Source organism: Pseudonaja textilis, chromosome 2 (assembly GCF_049901715.1).
Source record: "Pseudonaja textilis isolate UNSWEBS1 chromosome 2, rPseTex1.2, whole genome shotgun sequence".
In the NCBI taxonomy this organism is placed as follows: domain Eukaryota; kingdom Metazoa; phylum Chordata; class Lepidosauria; order Squamata; family Elapidae; genus Pseudonaja; species Pseudonaja textilis.
The window spans coordinates 146326925-146342756 of NC_141991.1; the positions used below are offsets into that span (position 1 = coordinate 146326925).

The following is a 15832-nucleotide window of genomic DNA, read 5'->3' on the forward strand; positions in this document are numbered from 1 at the left end:
CCTCTGAATGATGTCACTGTTTTTTGACGGAGCGGGTGGGGCAAAAGGTCTCCTTGCCCCAGGAGGACAGATCCCATATTAAGCCTAACAGATTGCTCTGTCAAGGCGGCACAGTTGATGAGGCACCTTCATCCCCTTCAGGAATCACTAGTTTAAATATTGTGCGCCGGTGATGTTTCTTCATTGAACAGCCTTTCTTTAGAAATGGACCCGTCTCTGTCGTTGGATGAGAGAGGATGCTCCTTCCGGTCCCATCTCTCCTCCCAACCGGTGTGAGAAACATTAAATGGATGCTTGAAGTGAAGATGGCATACAAGTCTTTTTTCTTTTTGATGTACAAGTTGGACGTTATCCACAGAAAGACCAACATAATTCAAACGTGCTGATTCTTGGCAAAAGCAGAGAAAATGACCCCATCTAGCAAATCGAAAGCATGGCTATAGGTCTTTTTTCCACTCCCCACTTGGAGAGGTTGTTCCTGAATTAATTTTAAGTAATTAATTTAGGAATCAACATACTTGTGATAGACTACTAATGAGTAGTTCTGGAAGGTGAACAAATATCAGAATGTTGCAATGTATTAGGCATGTGGGAATGTCTGGCTTTTTCTTAGTTTCTGATGGTGATTAGGGGGAATCTTCGTATTTGTGAGCTGCGCTGAAGTCTATTTTTGGTTTACATTATTGTTTCCTTGAATTTCCGCCTCAAAAAGGAGTGAGAATAAATTCAGCAGTAGCATCATGAGAGGCTCTACAGTCCTCCAAAATGCTTTCAAGGAGGACTCGCTGCATCCCTGGGTGGCTGATTCTTGAAGAAATGGGTGAACTAACTGCATAAACGAAGACCTTGCTTTTCCTTCATGGCATGCAGCTAAAAATCTTGAAGAGTTTTCAGTTTAGTCCCTGATCAGATCCCACTCCATTTAACTTTAATGGCACGAAGCAAAGCAAAATAACTTGAAATGGAAGGGAGGGAGAAAAGCTACACTTTCTAGCTGGGTTAGGATTTGGATTTTACCATTAGAATCAATATGCAGCATTGGAAGATGAAGATATTATCAGAATCCTGTTTGTATCCCAAAGTCAATCCCAAGAAAAACCTGCCCTTCTCTTTTTATTTAGAAGAAAAAAAAAGGAACTGTGAAAGTTTGGCCTTAGAGCATTTTGCCCTGCAACTTCCTGTACATTGAAATGACATTTCCTAATGTCATTTACTTAGTAAATTGACCTAATGTATGCATGCTTCCAAATAAATATTTAGGGTTACTTTCTAATCCATGGGAGGGTAAAAACTTGAACTAAGTGGTGCTTACTTCAAAGCAAATTCCGTTGATTTTCATAAATTTAACTGTAAAGGATTTCTATTAGTATCATTTTCAAAATTGATAATGGCATTTTTGAAAATATTAAGGAGGAAAATAAATACTGTTACGGATTTATTTTAAAATGTTGTCTTGTTCTTTTTCATCCAGAAAAGGTATAGTATCATTATATTTATTTTATTTATTATATGGGTTAATATAGCTGCCTATCCTGCAGTTACAATTTTGTACTCATTCTGAAACCATCTATTTTATTATGAAAAATGCTTTCATATACTACTAGCTCTATACGCATGCTTCACTACAAAACTATGTGATCGCGCTTAGTTTTGGGGGAGGAAAATAAGGGGGAAAATTGTGTCTCTGCCTACCAGCATCCACCGGTATTCATCTGACTAGTGTTCTGTCAGTATGTGAGAGAGTTGTGGGCTGTTTGGAAACTGAAACATGGAAACTGAAACAGTATTTGCCGTATGAGCAAGAAAGAGACAGTAAGGAGCCTGGGTGTGGCTTAGCTCAACTGTTCTGTACTAAAGCTGCTTGGTGCTGTGAAAGTAAAAAATTCCTCTCTTCTGCTTGTGTTTTGTATCTGGAGCAGATTTCTTTTCAGGGGGAGAGGGAGAGTAGAACTCTTTAGCATCAGAGCATGTTAATAATAATATATGAAATACTAATGCTCTGATGGTCATTTCAACAAATCCTTTCCTAGTGAGCACCTAGAAGCCAAGAGGAACATACATGTCAAATTTCAAGTTTGTAGGCTTTACGGCTGTGGAGATTTTGTGATGATGCATGAGTGGTATTTCGCTTTTATATATATAGATATACAATGCCAGTTATTCCTTCTTCTTGTAATGCATCAATAATGTAAGCCTAAAAAAAACCCCTGCACTTGGGTTAATAACGTATTAAGTTATTAACCCAGTGTGCAAAGCTAGCTAAGATTATTTTTTAGAAAAAAAGTGCCAATATCTTGCTGTTGTGTTATTCCACTCCAAAGATGTTAGAGAAATAGTTCATTCTCATTAAAACCATGTGAAAACGTAAAGAGATACAGATACAGATAATCAGAGTTGGAAGGGACCTTGTAGGTCATCTAGTCCAACCCCCCCGCCCAAGCGGGAGGCCCTACACCATTTCTGACAAATGGCAGTCTAATGTTCCTAGTTCTACCATATTTAACATGAAATGACATTGCATTTTTGAAAAATGCTTTGCTTTTGTATGTGTCAAGGAATGAACACATCATAATTGTGGTGGAATGCCTTAGAAAATGCCTTCTGGTGGCCATGAGGGCTGGTCACAGGGTGCAGTCAGTGCCAAAGTTTTGACGGGGGTTTGGCAAAGGAAATGGTCTCCATTAAAGCATGATAAAGCTCAGCAAATGAGAGCTTCATAATCTGCACAGAAAAGTAAAGAAAGGCCCCAAAATTGTTTTCTTCCATCTAATTTCACCCAGATGTATTCAGTTATGAAACTAGAAAATATAGGCTTGAAAGTTCTTCAGAGGAACATAGGAATTTGCCTTGTGTTTGGATTAGTTTTATCTTTGCTTGAGAATTTAGTCTCCAAAGTTTAAAGGAAAAGTCTTTCCCTGACTTTTCTCGCTAATTAATCCTGTTCTTTGTTTTTGTTTTTAACTGGAGAAGATATGAATTGACCTTGAGATTTTCTGCATGCTAGTCAAAAGTTTATAAAATATTAAGACTCTGATTGGAAGAGATTTTCAGTCAGAGTTGGATAACATTTAAGTTCTAGGACAAGACAAGAACCAAGGTCAACTGGCCACTTCCGTATGGAGCTTGTGGGTTCTGTAATTGGGCGGGGGGGTGGTGGAGAAGGAAACTAATGAATGCTCAGAGGAGAGTGGTGGTCACCAAAAATGTGCAAACGTCTTTTATAGTACTCTCTAGATAGCTAGAAGAAAAGTAAAGGCTACACAAATACTTTATCCAGTGCTATACTGTGCTATCCAGGCACAATTCGATTAAACAGTGGGGATTTGGCATGTTAATGAAAAGCTTCCTGTTTGGTGTTTGCTTCCTAATGAACACAAGTAGGGGATTAATAATGGATTACCTATTCTCCTTTGAATAATTTTCCTTAATTGCCCCCCAGTGTCCATTTCAATTCGCTGGCTTTTTTTTTTTTTTTTTGCCTATGACTTTCATGAAGAAACATCATTGTCAAAAGGCAGTACTGAAACAAGCAGGGAGGAAGGAGGAAAAGCATGATGCATCACAAGGAATAGGTATTTCAGAAAGTTGTTTCATTTGCATAAGCTGAAAAGCAGGGATCAGGGTTAAGCTACTGCCAAACATTATTTGCCATCCTCACCCGGTGCCATGAGAACAGCATTAGAGGCACATGGGTATCTGTAATAGTACTAAGAAAAAACAAGTGACAGCCAGTACAAATAACAATAGATTAATTACTCATGTTACTTGTAGCATGATGTCGTAATCTGACTGAAAAATTGCATCACCTGATTCATTTGTGTGATGATGTCATGATGAGGCTTCTACCAATGCCTATGGGCTGATAAATCACGTTTTGAATGAAATAATGTCTAATGGCATTAATACATCCAGGCTGAAATAGTTCACACACAAATCCCAAGCAGAACTTTTGAGTGCTTTACAAATAATAATAACAACAACAACATGATTATAAACAACTACATTAACGCAGTCATAAAAATGACTCACTGGAAAATCTGTAAACATTGTCATGTTTGGCAATGAAAAAAAATCAGTGGGGATATATAGTTGAAAAAGTAGTTGAAAATGAGCAGATTAAATATTGTGGGATTTCTGAATAATAACTGATAAAGTCATTGCTCATAAGCAGACCAGATTTAACAGTGGTTGAGGAGACAGTATAGATAATTTGATGTGGCAATGCCAGGGGATAGTAGAATAGGAGTTAAAGAATTGGAGAAGATCACAAAGTATCAAGATCTGAAAACTGAAGTTGGAAGATTATGGCATAAACCAGTCATAGTGGTTCTAGTGATTACTGGCACACTGGGTGCCATCCCAAAAAATCATTTAGAAAAATCTGTGTATTTCTACCTGCCGGTTACAGAAGACTCCAGTACTTGGATCTGCACAGATACTTACAACAATATGTCACAACATTCAAGGTTCTTGGGAAGTACTCGATGCCTATGAAGGCCAACACCAGCTAAAGAATTGGCAGTTGTGTATATAATAATAATAATGTATTGCTCCATTTGGTACTGGAATTGTAATTGCCAGGGATAATTGAGCTTAGACTAGATTTCTCCAGTTAGGTACCACCCAAACAGCTGTGCTAGTTAATGACTTGGTGAGTTGTCTTGGATGGCCCCCAGTTGATCTATTTGGTCAGGAACTCCAAATGGTACCTTATAACAGAATAAGTTGGGAGTTGGGAGGGACTTGTAGGTCATCTATTCCAACCCCTGTCCAAGCACAACACACCCTACACCATTTCTGACAGGTGGCAGTCCAGTCTCTTCTTGAAAGCCTCCAGTGATGAAGCTCCCATAACTTCTGAAGGCAAACTGTTCCATTGGTTGATTGCTTTCACCGTCAGAAAATTTCTCCTAATTTCCAGGTTGAATCTCTCCTTGTTCAGTTTCCATCCATTATTCCTTGGCTGGCCTTCAGGTGCCCAGGAAAATAGCTTCATCCCCCCTCCTCTCTGTGACATCTTCTCTCATAATTCACACGCAGCTTTAAATGTTATTAACTGTAGTCAAAATCCATCTTTCACAAGGAAGAAAACACTGCTATCATATTAAAAACAGTATTGCAAATAAACATCCACTGCTTTCTACTAATATCCGTGCTCTGCCTTTACTTGCTGCGTAGCAGAAACTTGCCACATTGTCCATAACACCGTAGCTTCTGTGTAGGAATTTCCCCCGGCCCGTCCTTTTAAAATAACCTATGTATACAGTAGAAGCACTATTCGCCCTCAGCAGCCTTGGCCCTCCTTTCCAGCAATCGATAGTAAGAGAGGAGTCCTATTCTTCCCCGCAAAGCCTGCATTGGGTACAGGGCTCCCCTTCGAAGGGAGCAATCGCGACTCATCCCGTCTCGTGCATTGGGGTTCTTTCATGAACAGACAAAAAGGTTTCCAGCTCAGCTTGTAGTTCGCCGGCTTCCTTTCTTTCCGGTGTGTAGAAGCTCATGTGTTTGTTGTCTTTTAAAAATGTGTGCTTTCAAAGTCACCAAATGAGCCTTCGTTTATTCATCTGTTGTCTCATGAATAAAATAAAAGAATTTTTAAGAGTGTTTTTAGGCTTGATGGCCAACTAATGAGAAGCTACGCATGTTGCTTCTGCCTCCCTCTTGCAGCAGACAAGAGCTCCCCCCCCCCTCCACGTCCAGCAATTCCATGGTAGAACTCTTAAGAACGGTGCTCAGTGCTGTTGGACAGCAACTACTCTCCCTGGACAACATCAAATCCTTTGATGCAAATTGGCACTGCCTGCCTAGATCACGCACGAGCTATTGCTGGTCAAGAAAGCCTGAGAAGGTTGGTTGCATTAAGCCAAAAGGAAGAGAGAGAAAAGACCAGTAATGCCAGTAAACTGCTTAGGCAAGCCCTAAGCAAGACAACCCATAAAGAGGGAAGAAGAGTCATTGGGAATAGATGGTTCCCTCAGCTTCCAGAAAGTACGTCAAATGATAAATGGTTGCAAACAGCAGGTGAAAGAAGGAAAGAAGAAGAAGCTTTCAGTAGGATGAACATCTTGCTACCAGGAGGTACTGAGACTTAAAAGTAGGAGTTATTTAATCTCTGCATGCTGGGTTGCTTGAGATCACAACGGAGGGGAAGCCATTGGCAACACTGAGTCCCAGTATGGCTCTGCACCCAATAATTCCAAGCTATCTTTTGTCTTCTGCTGATATGGTGCACCTGTTGACCCATCTGGAACCTTTCCTAGGCAACCACCACCACCATATCTGGCCCTATTAGTGTTGCCATCAGTCTTGCTAATAACCAGTGCTTCTATTTTATCTGTGGTCTATTGCCTTTTTGCTGCTGCCAACTTCTCTCTCCTAAATCTTATTTCTCACCCTTCCCAGATGCGCATTTCTGAGCTTGAATTCTGGCCCGCAGAGCACTCTGCTCTGAAGCTGTCTCTCTGCTTCCACTTCTGCCAAGATTCACATTTGAGCTTCTTGTATCCATGATAGAGTCTCTTGATAGCAAATTGGGCAGCATATAAATTCAGTTAAGTAAGTAAAATAAGTAAGTAAGTATGTAAGTAAGTAAGTAACAGACTTGTAACCCATCAGATATTATTCAGTTATAACTTCCATCATCCTTGATCATTAACCAGAATGGTAATGCCAGTTAGAAGCTCTTGTTCAATAGCATATGGAGTTTCCCAGTCAATTTGCTTCCAGCTCCTGCCCACCTAGCAGTTTGAAAGCATGCAAATGCAAGTAGATTAATAAGTACCACTTTGATGGGAAGGTAACAGCATTCCATGGACCTTTGGCATATAGCCATGCTGGATACATGACTCCAGAAGTGTCTTTGGACAACACTGACTCCCTCAATCAAGTAATGGAGATGAGCACTATACCCTAGAGTCAACATGACTGATAGGGAAACCTTTACAATAGTCCAATGTGGATTTTATGTCACAGACAAGATGAATTAAAGCAAGACACTACCAAGTTGAGCAACCTGCCCTTTGTAGATTAACCTCCATAGCCTTCACTGGAGAGAACAGAGAACTACTTTGCAACAGTATTGATGCGAACAAGCAAGCCCAGCTGTATGATATAATGAGGATTCAAAATATCTGATCATTTCACGGACATGAGGATAAAAAGTGAACATAAAATTTGATGTCTTCAGGGTCTCACTTTTTTAGTCTGAAAAGGATTTTCTTGCCTACAGGGAGCTATAGGTTATTTTGAATATGAGACCAGTGTCTGATGAAATCTCAGAAGCCAGATAAATTGTTGAGGAGGGTATCAAGTGGCCCCAAAACGAACTACCTCTTTTTTTCCTCCTCTCCTTAGCTAAAGAAAAACAGAATGAATTATGCAAAGTAATGACAATGAATCTGCATAAGCTATATAGGTCAGAGAATTCTGCTTCTAGGAGCAGCAGAATTCTCCAAGATTATAGGACAAAAAACGCATATGGTTGTTGCAGAAGTGACGTACCCTGTCTGATCGAGGTGAATGGTCTCTTCCTATACATTCAGCCAGGCTGAATACTGACCCCTCGTGCAGTGTCTTAAAACATGCCTCAACCTAATGAAAACCACGGTGGTGATAATAGTGATGAAAGTATTGAATTAGGAATGGGGAGACTGAGCTTCTAGTCTCCCCACGATCACTGGAACGTATTGAGTGGTTTTAGATCAGTCGTTCTCAACACCATAAGATAGAGACAGAAAAATAGGAAGGCGTGTTGTATATGCCTCTTTCAGGTCCTTAATAAAAAGTGGGGAATAAATCATCATCTTTGTTATCTTCCACTTTGATGACTACATCAGTGCATAAATAGAACAGTATGCGGTGTGTGTGTGTTAAGATAACATCTGAAGCCAGGTCTTTCACTTATATTATAGTGGCTCTGGTTGGATGAAACTTGAACATTTGGGAAAAAGGCAGAGGAGACAGAAGTAGAATGAGCTCCCATTTGTAGCTGAGAGACCAGAGGTCATTTGAGAGTGGTCATATTTAAAGACTTACACGCAACATGAGGACAACATGGGGCTCCTAGTTCAATGTTTTCTTTGCAAGACAAATGTGAATGTTTGAAGACACTTTCTGGAAGGATCAAGACCTCAGGTATGAACCTGGCGTTGAAATCCAGAATCACCTAACCTGCCTACAAGCCCATCACCTGCATAATGGAGCATGATGATTGCCCAAGAAGAAGGCCCAAACATCAGTTTCTGGAGTGAACTGAGCATGCTGGGAATCATTTGGACTTGATGCTTCTCACTGCAAGATCCTTTGCATTTTATTCTTTAAAAAAAAAACATTTGATTGATTTGATTTCTATAGCTGCCCACCTGAACAAATGACTCTGGGCAGTATATTTCATAAAAACATAAAATGATTTTTAAAATCAAAGGAAAACAAATTAAGTATCTATGGTTGCCAAGTAAAACTATGGCCGCAAGTGTTAATATAGCCAAGAAATAAGATCCTTAACACACTTGGTGGGGCCCAGGTCTGGGTATATAAAGCCTGGTCTTCCCAGCCTTATGAAAGGCCAACAGGGTTGACATCATCCTCATCTCTGAAGGGAGAATGTCCCAGAGGGTGAGAGCTATGGCAGAGAAGATCTCATAGTCCTCACCAAGCCAACATTCTTTGGCGGACACGATCTGTAATTTGCTCAACTTGCTGCACCAAATTCTATAGGTAAAAATGAATAGGAAAAGGCAATCCCTTAGGTAGTTTGGGCCCAAGCTATGAAGTGCATTAAAAGTGACAATCAGCACCCTGAATTGTACCTTGAAGCACACTGGAAGCCAGTGCAGCTCACACAGCAGTGGTGTTACATGTGTCGGATATCTGACACGGGTGACTACCTGTCTAGCTGCATTCTGCACCAGCTGAAGCTTCTGAATGCTTTTCCAGGGCAGCTCCGTATGCACCCCATTGCAGAAATGGGACGAGAGGTCACAAGGGCATCAGTTTCAGATAGGATGTTGGGAAATATGTTCAAATATATCTAGATGACCCAAGGCTGACAGGAAATCTATAAGGTCAGCAATGATCACCTTTGAGGGCCAGCTGTACCCAATGGCAATTGCCCATACAGATATAAATGGCATGGCCAAGGGAAAAGATGCATTTCAGAAAGAAGCATTTGTGTAAAAAAAAATCGTGCATATTGAATTATTAGAGCAAGTGCTGGACCAACCGGGAATATCTAGTAGATATCTAGCAGAATTGGCTAAGTCTGATTATTTGTATGATAGCAGTAGAAGATTACAGTGCCTCCTAAATGGGGCTAGTGACAACCAGGCCAAGGGTGGAATTCAGAATGATACTTAAATAAAAACAAAGGTCTTCCTTTTGACATAGCAAAATATGACTAGGCTAGGTTCTTAGGCATTTGAGTAGCAAACAAGAATGAAATTAGTTTTGCAATTCAGTTATGCATCATTATAGCAATTACGTTGAAGTCTTCTGGTTTGTGAAAAGTATTTTGCAAACAATATGTAGGATCAGAATGGGCAACTTGCAAGTTGCCCATCACCCTGAAGTTCCATAGGGTTGCACCACTGAATTGCATCTCCCATCATTTTGAGGTTAGGACGTCCATGAAAATTATCTGCTTAAAGTTTGCCTAGAAATCAGACCCCAGTCTAAAATAAGGCAGCTTCCTTCTTCATGCTCACTGAAACTCAGATCACCACCATCCCACCTTCCCAAGAAACCATGAAATGAAGCTCCCAGGTGCCAAATGGTAGCCCATTTCTGGTGCGGGATATTTCTGAGTGTAGGTGAGAACAATGCTCTGAACCCAGGTGGGTGAAGGGGAGAATTCTCAAGGAAAAGATCCCTGTACTAATAAGGAGCAGGCAGGCAGTGTGAGAGCTTGGGGGCTGAATGGATCTGCAGATATTGTGTGTTGGGGGGGGGGGCGATAGAAGTGTGCAAAACTGGATTATCTGCCCTGAGGGCAATCTGACTCTTCCAGATTGGTTCATCTGCATAAGTCTGGCTTGTTGCTTAGCTCTTAAATGCGATGCTAGGAACAGCACAGCAAGAAGGGGACAAAGCCAGGACCAAAAAAAAAAACCCCCTAACATTTCCTTCAACTGTAAATGTGATTTAAGATGAACAAATGCAATTAACATGTCCTGGTATTTCTATGCACATGTCTTTGACATTTTCCGAGAACTTAATCTCTCTCTCTACTTTTAGAAGTTAACATGTTGCAAGAAGCTCATGGAAAGCATCTGGATGATGCCTCCAAGAACTGGGGACGGGAGTGGGGTTTGTAAGTTGTGCAGCTTACAGTTCACAGAAATCTCAAAGGACTGTGAAAATTCAAAGCCTGTCTACCATCTCTGAATCAGTAGAAAAACTGCAGGGAGCAGCATGAAACCTGCTGCTGCTATTGATGAATTGAATCTCATCCCCACCTCAGCTTCCCATTCCCTGTCACAGGCAGTCATCTAACAGGGGACAAACCAAACCGATTGGTATACACTTGTTGGACAGGGTTGGAACAAGGGAGAAAATAACACTATGACAGCGGTACAACTTGGGATGGATCAGGCCTGTCTCACTCATGGGCTTGGGGTGTTATGGGATGGCAATAAAAAGAAGTATATTCGTGCTGTGGTCAGATACACTTGGGGGAAAGCCCACAAAAGGGAAAGAAGAGAAGATCAAAAGAGTCTCAGAGACCAGCAGAGACAGCATCATGGAGCCATTTTTGGACAGAGGTATGAACTCCCTCCCCGCCCTCCCTTTCAGGCGGCGTGTCCTTATTGCAGAGAAGAATTGGTGCTGGTTGCCAGCATTGGGGTTCTAGACAGCGAACAACTCCAGTCAAAACATTTAAAGCCCAGCGGACTGACCGCTTATGCCAGATGCACAGATCCTGTTATTTTGTTTGTGGGTTTGTTTGTTTGGCTTTCAAGGATAAGATGCTTCATATGATTAAATAAAAAGCCCAATATCTCTCGGCCAGCGCTTTGCAAACTCACAGCAAATAGAGGCAGCCTGGTGCAAATCATATTGCCTTCCCTCATCCCCAAGGCTGAACACGCCTCCAAAATATTGACAAGAGAATAACCAGCTGCGGCCTCCTCTTAGGAAGAAGGGAGGGAGGCTCTGTCCTGGTTAGCTCTGGGACCTAGAGATCCTGAGGGGAGGAGTGGGATAGGAAGGGTGGCACAGGAATGAAAATGAGTGGAAATCATGAGTAGGTTATTTAATGCAGGGTTACATAAGGAGAGAGAGGAGGAGGAGGAGGGAGGGAGGGAGGGAGGGAGAAGATGTAGGTGGGTGCTGAGGTTCTGCTTGTTCAACAGGAGTTTTCCATCCCCTCCTTTCCCCACTCACCCCAGATCAGCGGGGGAGAAAAGGATGAATGGTCCAACAGAGCTCTGCAGCACACGGAGATGGATCAAGGGAACATTAGGCAAAGATTTGGGGGGGGGGCAGAATGTATTAAAAATACAATCAGCATACGGGGTCACAGGAGAAGAAAAAAGGGGGGAGGTAGAAGAGAAGGAGAGGGAACAAGGCACAGTTTACGCATTTACTAGGCTGACGAACTAATTGAGTCTCTGGTCCACCGGCGCTTATGCTCTCATAAAGCTTTCTGGTGCATTGGTTTATTAAATTAATACCCTGCCTTTTATTCCCGAGCTTGGGGTGGTGTATACATGACTCCTTCCTCCCTTTTTTTTTTTTTTTTTTTTTTTGTCACAACAACCTTGGGAGGTAGGTTGGCAGAGAGGTGGATGGGGGATGGCCTGGCACCGAATCACCCAGTGAACTTGTACTGCTGGGGAGGGGGAGGCCACTGCCAATATTTCTTGGCCCTTCCCTCTTCTCTCTGCCCACATTTTTCTTCCACTTGGGTCCCCCCCCTCCGCCTCGCCTCCTCGCCCTCTGCTTGTCTCTCCCACCTCCCCAAAATGATTGCGGCAGTGCTGGTGCAATCCCTGTGCCCTAGTTAGGCGCTGGTCTACTGTTCTCCTGCATCGGGGGGGCAGCCAGTCTGTTTCCATCAAGGGAAACAAGGACAGAAGTGGCAGCAACACCCCACCCCGCCGCCGCCAACCTTCCTCCTTTGCCTTCAACCCCTGCTGGTTGGAGGTAGACTGTCCCTGAGCAAGGAGGCTCGGTTCATTCCAAGCGCAATATTACAGCGTCACGACCGCAACATCTTTCTCCCAGACCGGAGTTACGTCCTCTCCACCCAGCCTCGCCACGACTCGGGTGGGGGTGGGGGGGGGGTGGCGGCCTCAGATTGCCTTTGCCACGAGTAAAGGACTTTCGGTGGGGTCAGCGCCACAGAGGGGGGAGTATGTGCAACAGAAAGCCCGCGTTCCTCGAATGCCCGGGCTGGGCATCCCCCCCCCCGCCACCCTTCGGCCAAGAAAAGGCTGGTTTCCACATAACACGATGTCATCGCGATCCTTCCTGCCACCCCAGGCTGCCCTTTGCTACCGGCCGGGCGCCGCAGCCGGGTGTCTTGCGGTCCTCCGTCCCACTCCCCAGTCCACCGCTGGCGGGTAGGTGGGTCAAGCCCAGCCCCCTCCCTCCCGGCTGAGCTCCGTCTCTCCTTCCTCCCCTCCCCTCTCTTCAGCCTCTTTCTCCCACCCCACCCCTCGCGCCCGCTGCCACTCAGGACCTCTCAACCAATCAGAAGCGGGGAAAGGCAGCGCCCCCCTCCCTCCCTCCGACAGCCTGTGGATCCCGCCCCTCCCCTGCAGTTGCCTTGAAAAAGCCAGAGCCGGAACGCGCTTCGCTTCCCATCTCGAGCAATGCGCCAAAGCAGACCGCGGAATTAGACGCTCCCGGTTGCCCTTGGCGATTGGCGGGCGGGCTCGGCGGGCCACGCCAGGCCCAGCGCGACGCCTACCCTTCTTTACCCCCCCCCACCTCCCCACTCCGCTCCCCTCTTCCTCACCGCGGCTTCCGGGCCTCAGAGCGGTGTGGGGAGGCCAAAGCCTTTGCCGGTCACCCAGGTCTCCTCTGAGGAGACCTCCGCCTCTCTCCCGAGAGCCATAGAGGCTGAGGAGGCGGCGGCGTGACGGTTGCGCCCCCCACCCCGTCGCTTTTAGGTGGCCGGGTGGGGGCGGAGAGGCTAGAGCTGCTCCAGGGGGCGTGATCGCTCCGGGGGCGGGAGGGGGTCCCTCAGACGTCGAGGAAGCCGAGCTGGGCAAGAGGGAGAGACGCCGAATAGAAGTCCCGAAGGGGCGGCCGGTCCCTTCTTCAGTTGCCCTGCTTTGACCCGCTCCAAGTACACAGCTTGCTCTCTCTATTCAGACAGACGGCTCGACCAAAGAATCCCAGACCAGACAGGGCATTTATGTCCTTATGTCGCCCCCTTCCCTCTTCATCCTACCTCCCCCTGGAGTTAGACAAGGCAGTATATACCCTTGCCTGACCTCGGTTTCCCCCGAATTTTTCCCGCTTGTCCTTCCCCTCCAGGCCTGGCGATTCGCGTCCCGTTTGCTGAAGTTCGTGGCGAACTGCTTTTCGTCCGTCCCCCTCACTTGAACCTAGCGGATTGATTCTTCTTTTCCCCCGCCAAGCCCCCCCCCCCACTCCACCCGGTCCCTAAAGTCTTATTTATTCCGTCTCGCTCAGTCCACACCGGGATCCGTTGCCCCGAAGAACAAGCCATTGAAAGGTCCTGCCAGACTCCAGAGGGTCGCTTGGGAGATTCGCACTTTCGCTCGCTCGCTCGCTCCCTCTCATGTTCACACACACCACAAGCTCTATGGTCTGACTGACTCTCCACCTCTTTTTCTAGTTACCAAGAGTGCAGAAGGTGGGAATGGCATGGCGGATGGAGAAGGCTCGCTGCTGTTAAAATTGTCTATTTAACAACCCCCCCCTCCAGCCCCAGCCCAATTCCTGTCCCCACTTAATGCAGGTACCTCTCTCTGCAGTGGGTAGGTGGGCGGGAGATCCCTATTGGTTTTGAAATATGCACCCACCCACCCACCCACCCACACCCCTTTACTGATCTGGCCAGGGACGTCACCGGCGCTCCCTCCTCTCCTTGAACATGTGTGCGCGCACGCAAAGTCTCTCTCTCTCTCTCTTTCACTCTCCCCCCCACATCTCTCTCACACACACACCTCAAGAATACGTCGCTGTCACCTTGAGATGCCGGCAGGCGAGCGCGCAAGGTGCAGTAGGAGAGAAAGCCAAGCCAAGTCGACATTGAGGAGGTCGGGTGGAAAAGGGGGGGGAGGGAAAGGGTGGCGATGACTGGGAGGGGACCTCAAGCGGCCAAAGGACTTGCTACACCCCCCCCTTTCTAGGTTGCCATTTGCCCCCCTTTGGGCAAACCGATCAGCAGTATCCCAGTAGCCGCTTTTGAAAGCCGGCCCCCTTGCAGGTGTACCAAGCACCGACCTCCCCTGCTACCTCCCCGGGGTAATTTTTTTAGGCTTAAAAAAAAAAAAAAGGCGGGAGGGGCGCCACTTGACGGCCACCAAGCTTTGCTTTCTGCAGTGACTTGTCCCCACGCCATCCCAACCGCATTCCGCTCCCCTCCCCCCCAGCCCCTTCTGCATTACCTATGACGGAGACTGCCCGGGTTCCCTTCTCAGAAGGAGGAGGGGGAAGTCTCCTCAAACCCCACTGGGCGCTACGGGGTTATATATTACATACATGCCTCTATCTATCAACCACACGGACTTTTCCATCCCGATCTTCCCTTGCCCCGCACCCCCCACCCCTAGAAAGGTTCTCCGCATGGTACTCACCGGGCCATGCCAGAAGCAGAAGACACTGAAGTGGGAAGCAGGAAGGCTGTTCGGGATTCGGCCGCTGAAGAGAGAGAGAGAGTGAGAGAGAAAGAGGTGGTAGAACTAGGAGTCACCCCCCTTTCTCTCTCTAGCTTGGCCCGGATCCAGTCGAGAATCGGAGACGCGGAGGGGGGGGGGGACTTCCTCGGCTCAATTTGCCCCCTTTCAAGAGAGGATGAGAGGGGTGGGGGGGAGGGCGAGGGTGGGGGCTGCTAGTTGACTACAGCCCCGGGGATGCTGCGGCTTGACATCGCAGCGCCTACATTCTGCAAGGATGGCGAGGGCTCGCGGAGCACTGGTCCAGCTGCAAATCTCAGCAGAGGGGGGAGGGAGAGGCAGGAGAAAGAGGAGGGGAACCACGGCTCAGTGTGGGGAATGGTGAAATAAGGCGAAAGCCAATGGTAAGGGTTTGAACCTCCTGCCCCACCCTCCACCTCAACCAGGTCCATCCCTCCAATTCCTCCCCACCTCTCGAAATCAAGAGACACCTACGGATTTAGAGCTGGAACTTCATCGATGGTTGCTTTCCCCTCCCTCCGGTCTATGAGATGGTACGTTCCAAGCTGCCTCTCCATCACTGATGGAGAGGCTGAGAGCAATGAAAGGATTTCCACTACCTGTTTCTGTAGCAGTCCAGCCATAGACGCGCAAGTCCCAATCCTTTGCTCAGGCAGGCAGCTTCCAACTGATGGTGGTTGTGACAGTGCTGATGTGTGTATGTGTGGGGAGTGTGTGAGTGCAGGAGGGGTGGGCTGGGCAGAGTACCCTTTACGGAAGTAGGTGGGAGTCTAGAAGGAGGGGTAGGGAATAGAGAAGACAGCAGATAAGTCAAATGCATTTCTTTCTTTTTTTTTATTTCCATCCCCACATTGCCTGTGCTAGAAAAAATTTGTAAGCCGCACTCTTTAAAAAAAAAAAGAGAGAGAGCTTTGTATTACTTTAAAGCGCAACACATTTACATGGCCTAAGCACTTCAGGATTAAAGGTCACTGCATCAGATATATTAAGAAGTTATCCGT

At 45.9% G+C, this 15832-nt stretch overlaps 1 protein-coding gene across 9 annotated transcripts in view; it reads right to left on the minus strand.

Annotated features, from left to right (window-relative positions):
* Positions 1 to 15492, minus strand: part of ATP2B3 (ATPase plasma membrane Ca2+ transporting 3) — a 135131-nt gene extending 119639 nt beyond the window's left edge. For 3 of the 9 annotated variants that reach the window (XM_087925776.1, XM_087925777.1, XM_087925774.1), the window contains exon 1: positions 14772 to 15220. The gene's annotated coding sequence lies outside the window, so the exon portion shown is untranslated. Of the gene's footprint in view, positions 1 to 14771; positions 15239 to 15430 lie in introns of those variants that run through there. The other 6 variants (XM_087925780.1, XM_087925778.1, XM_087925779.1 and 3 more) reach the window with 4 other exon arrangements.
* Positions 15493 to 15832: the final 340 nt, after the last annotated feature.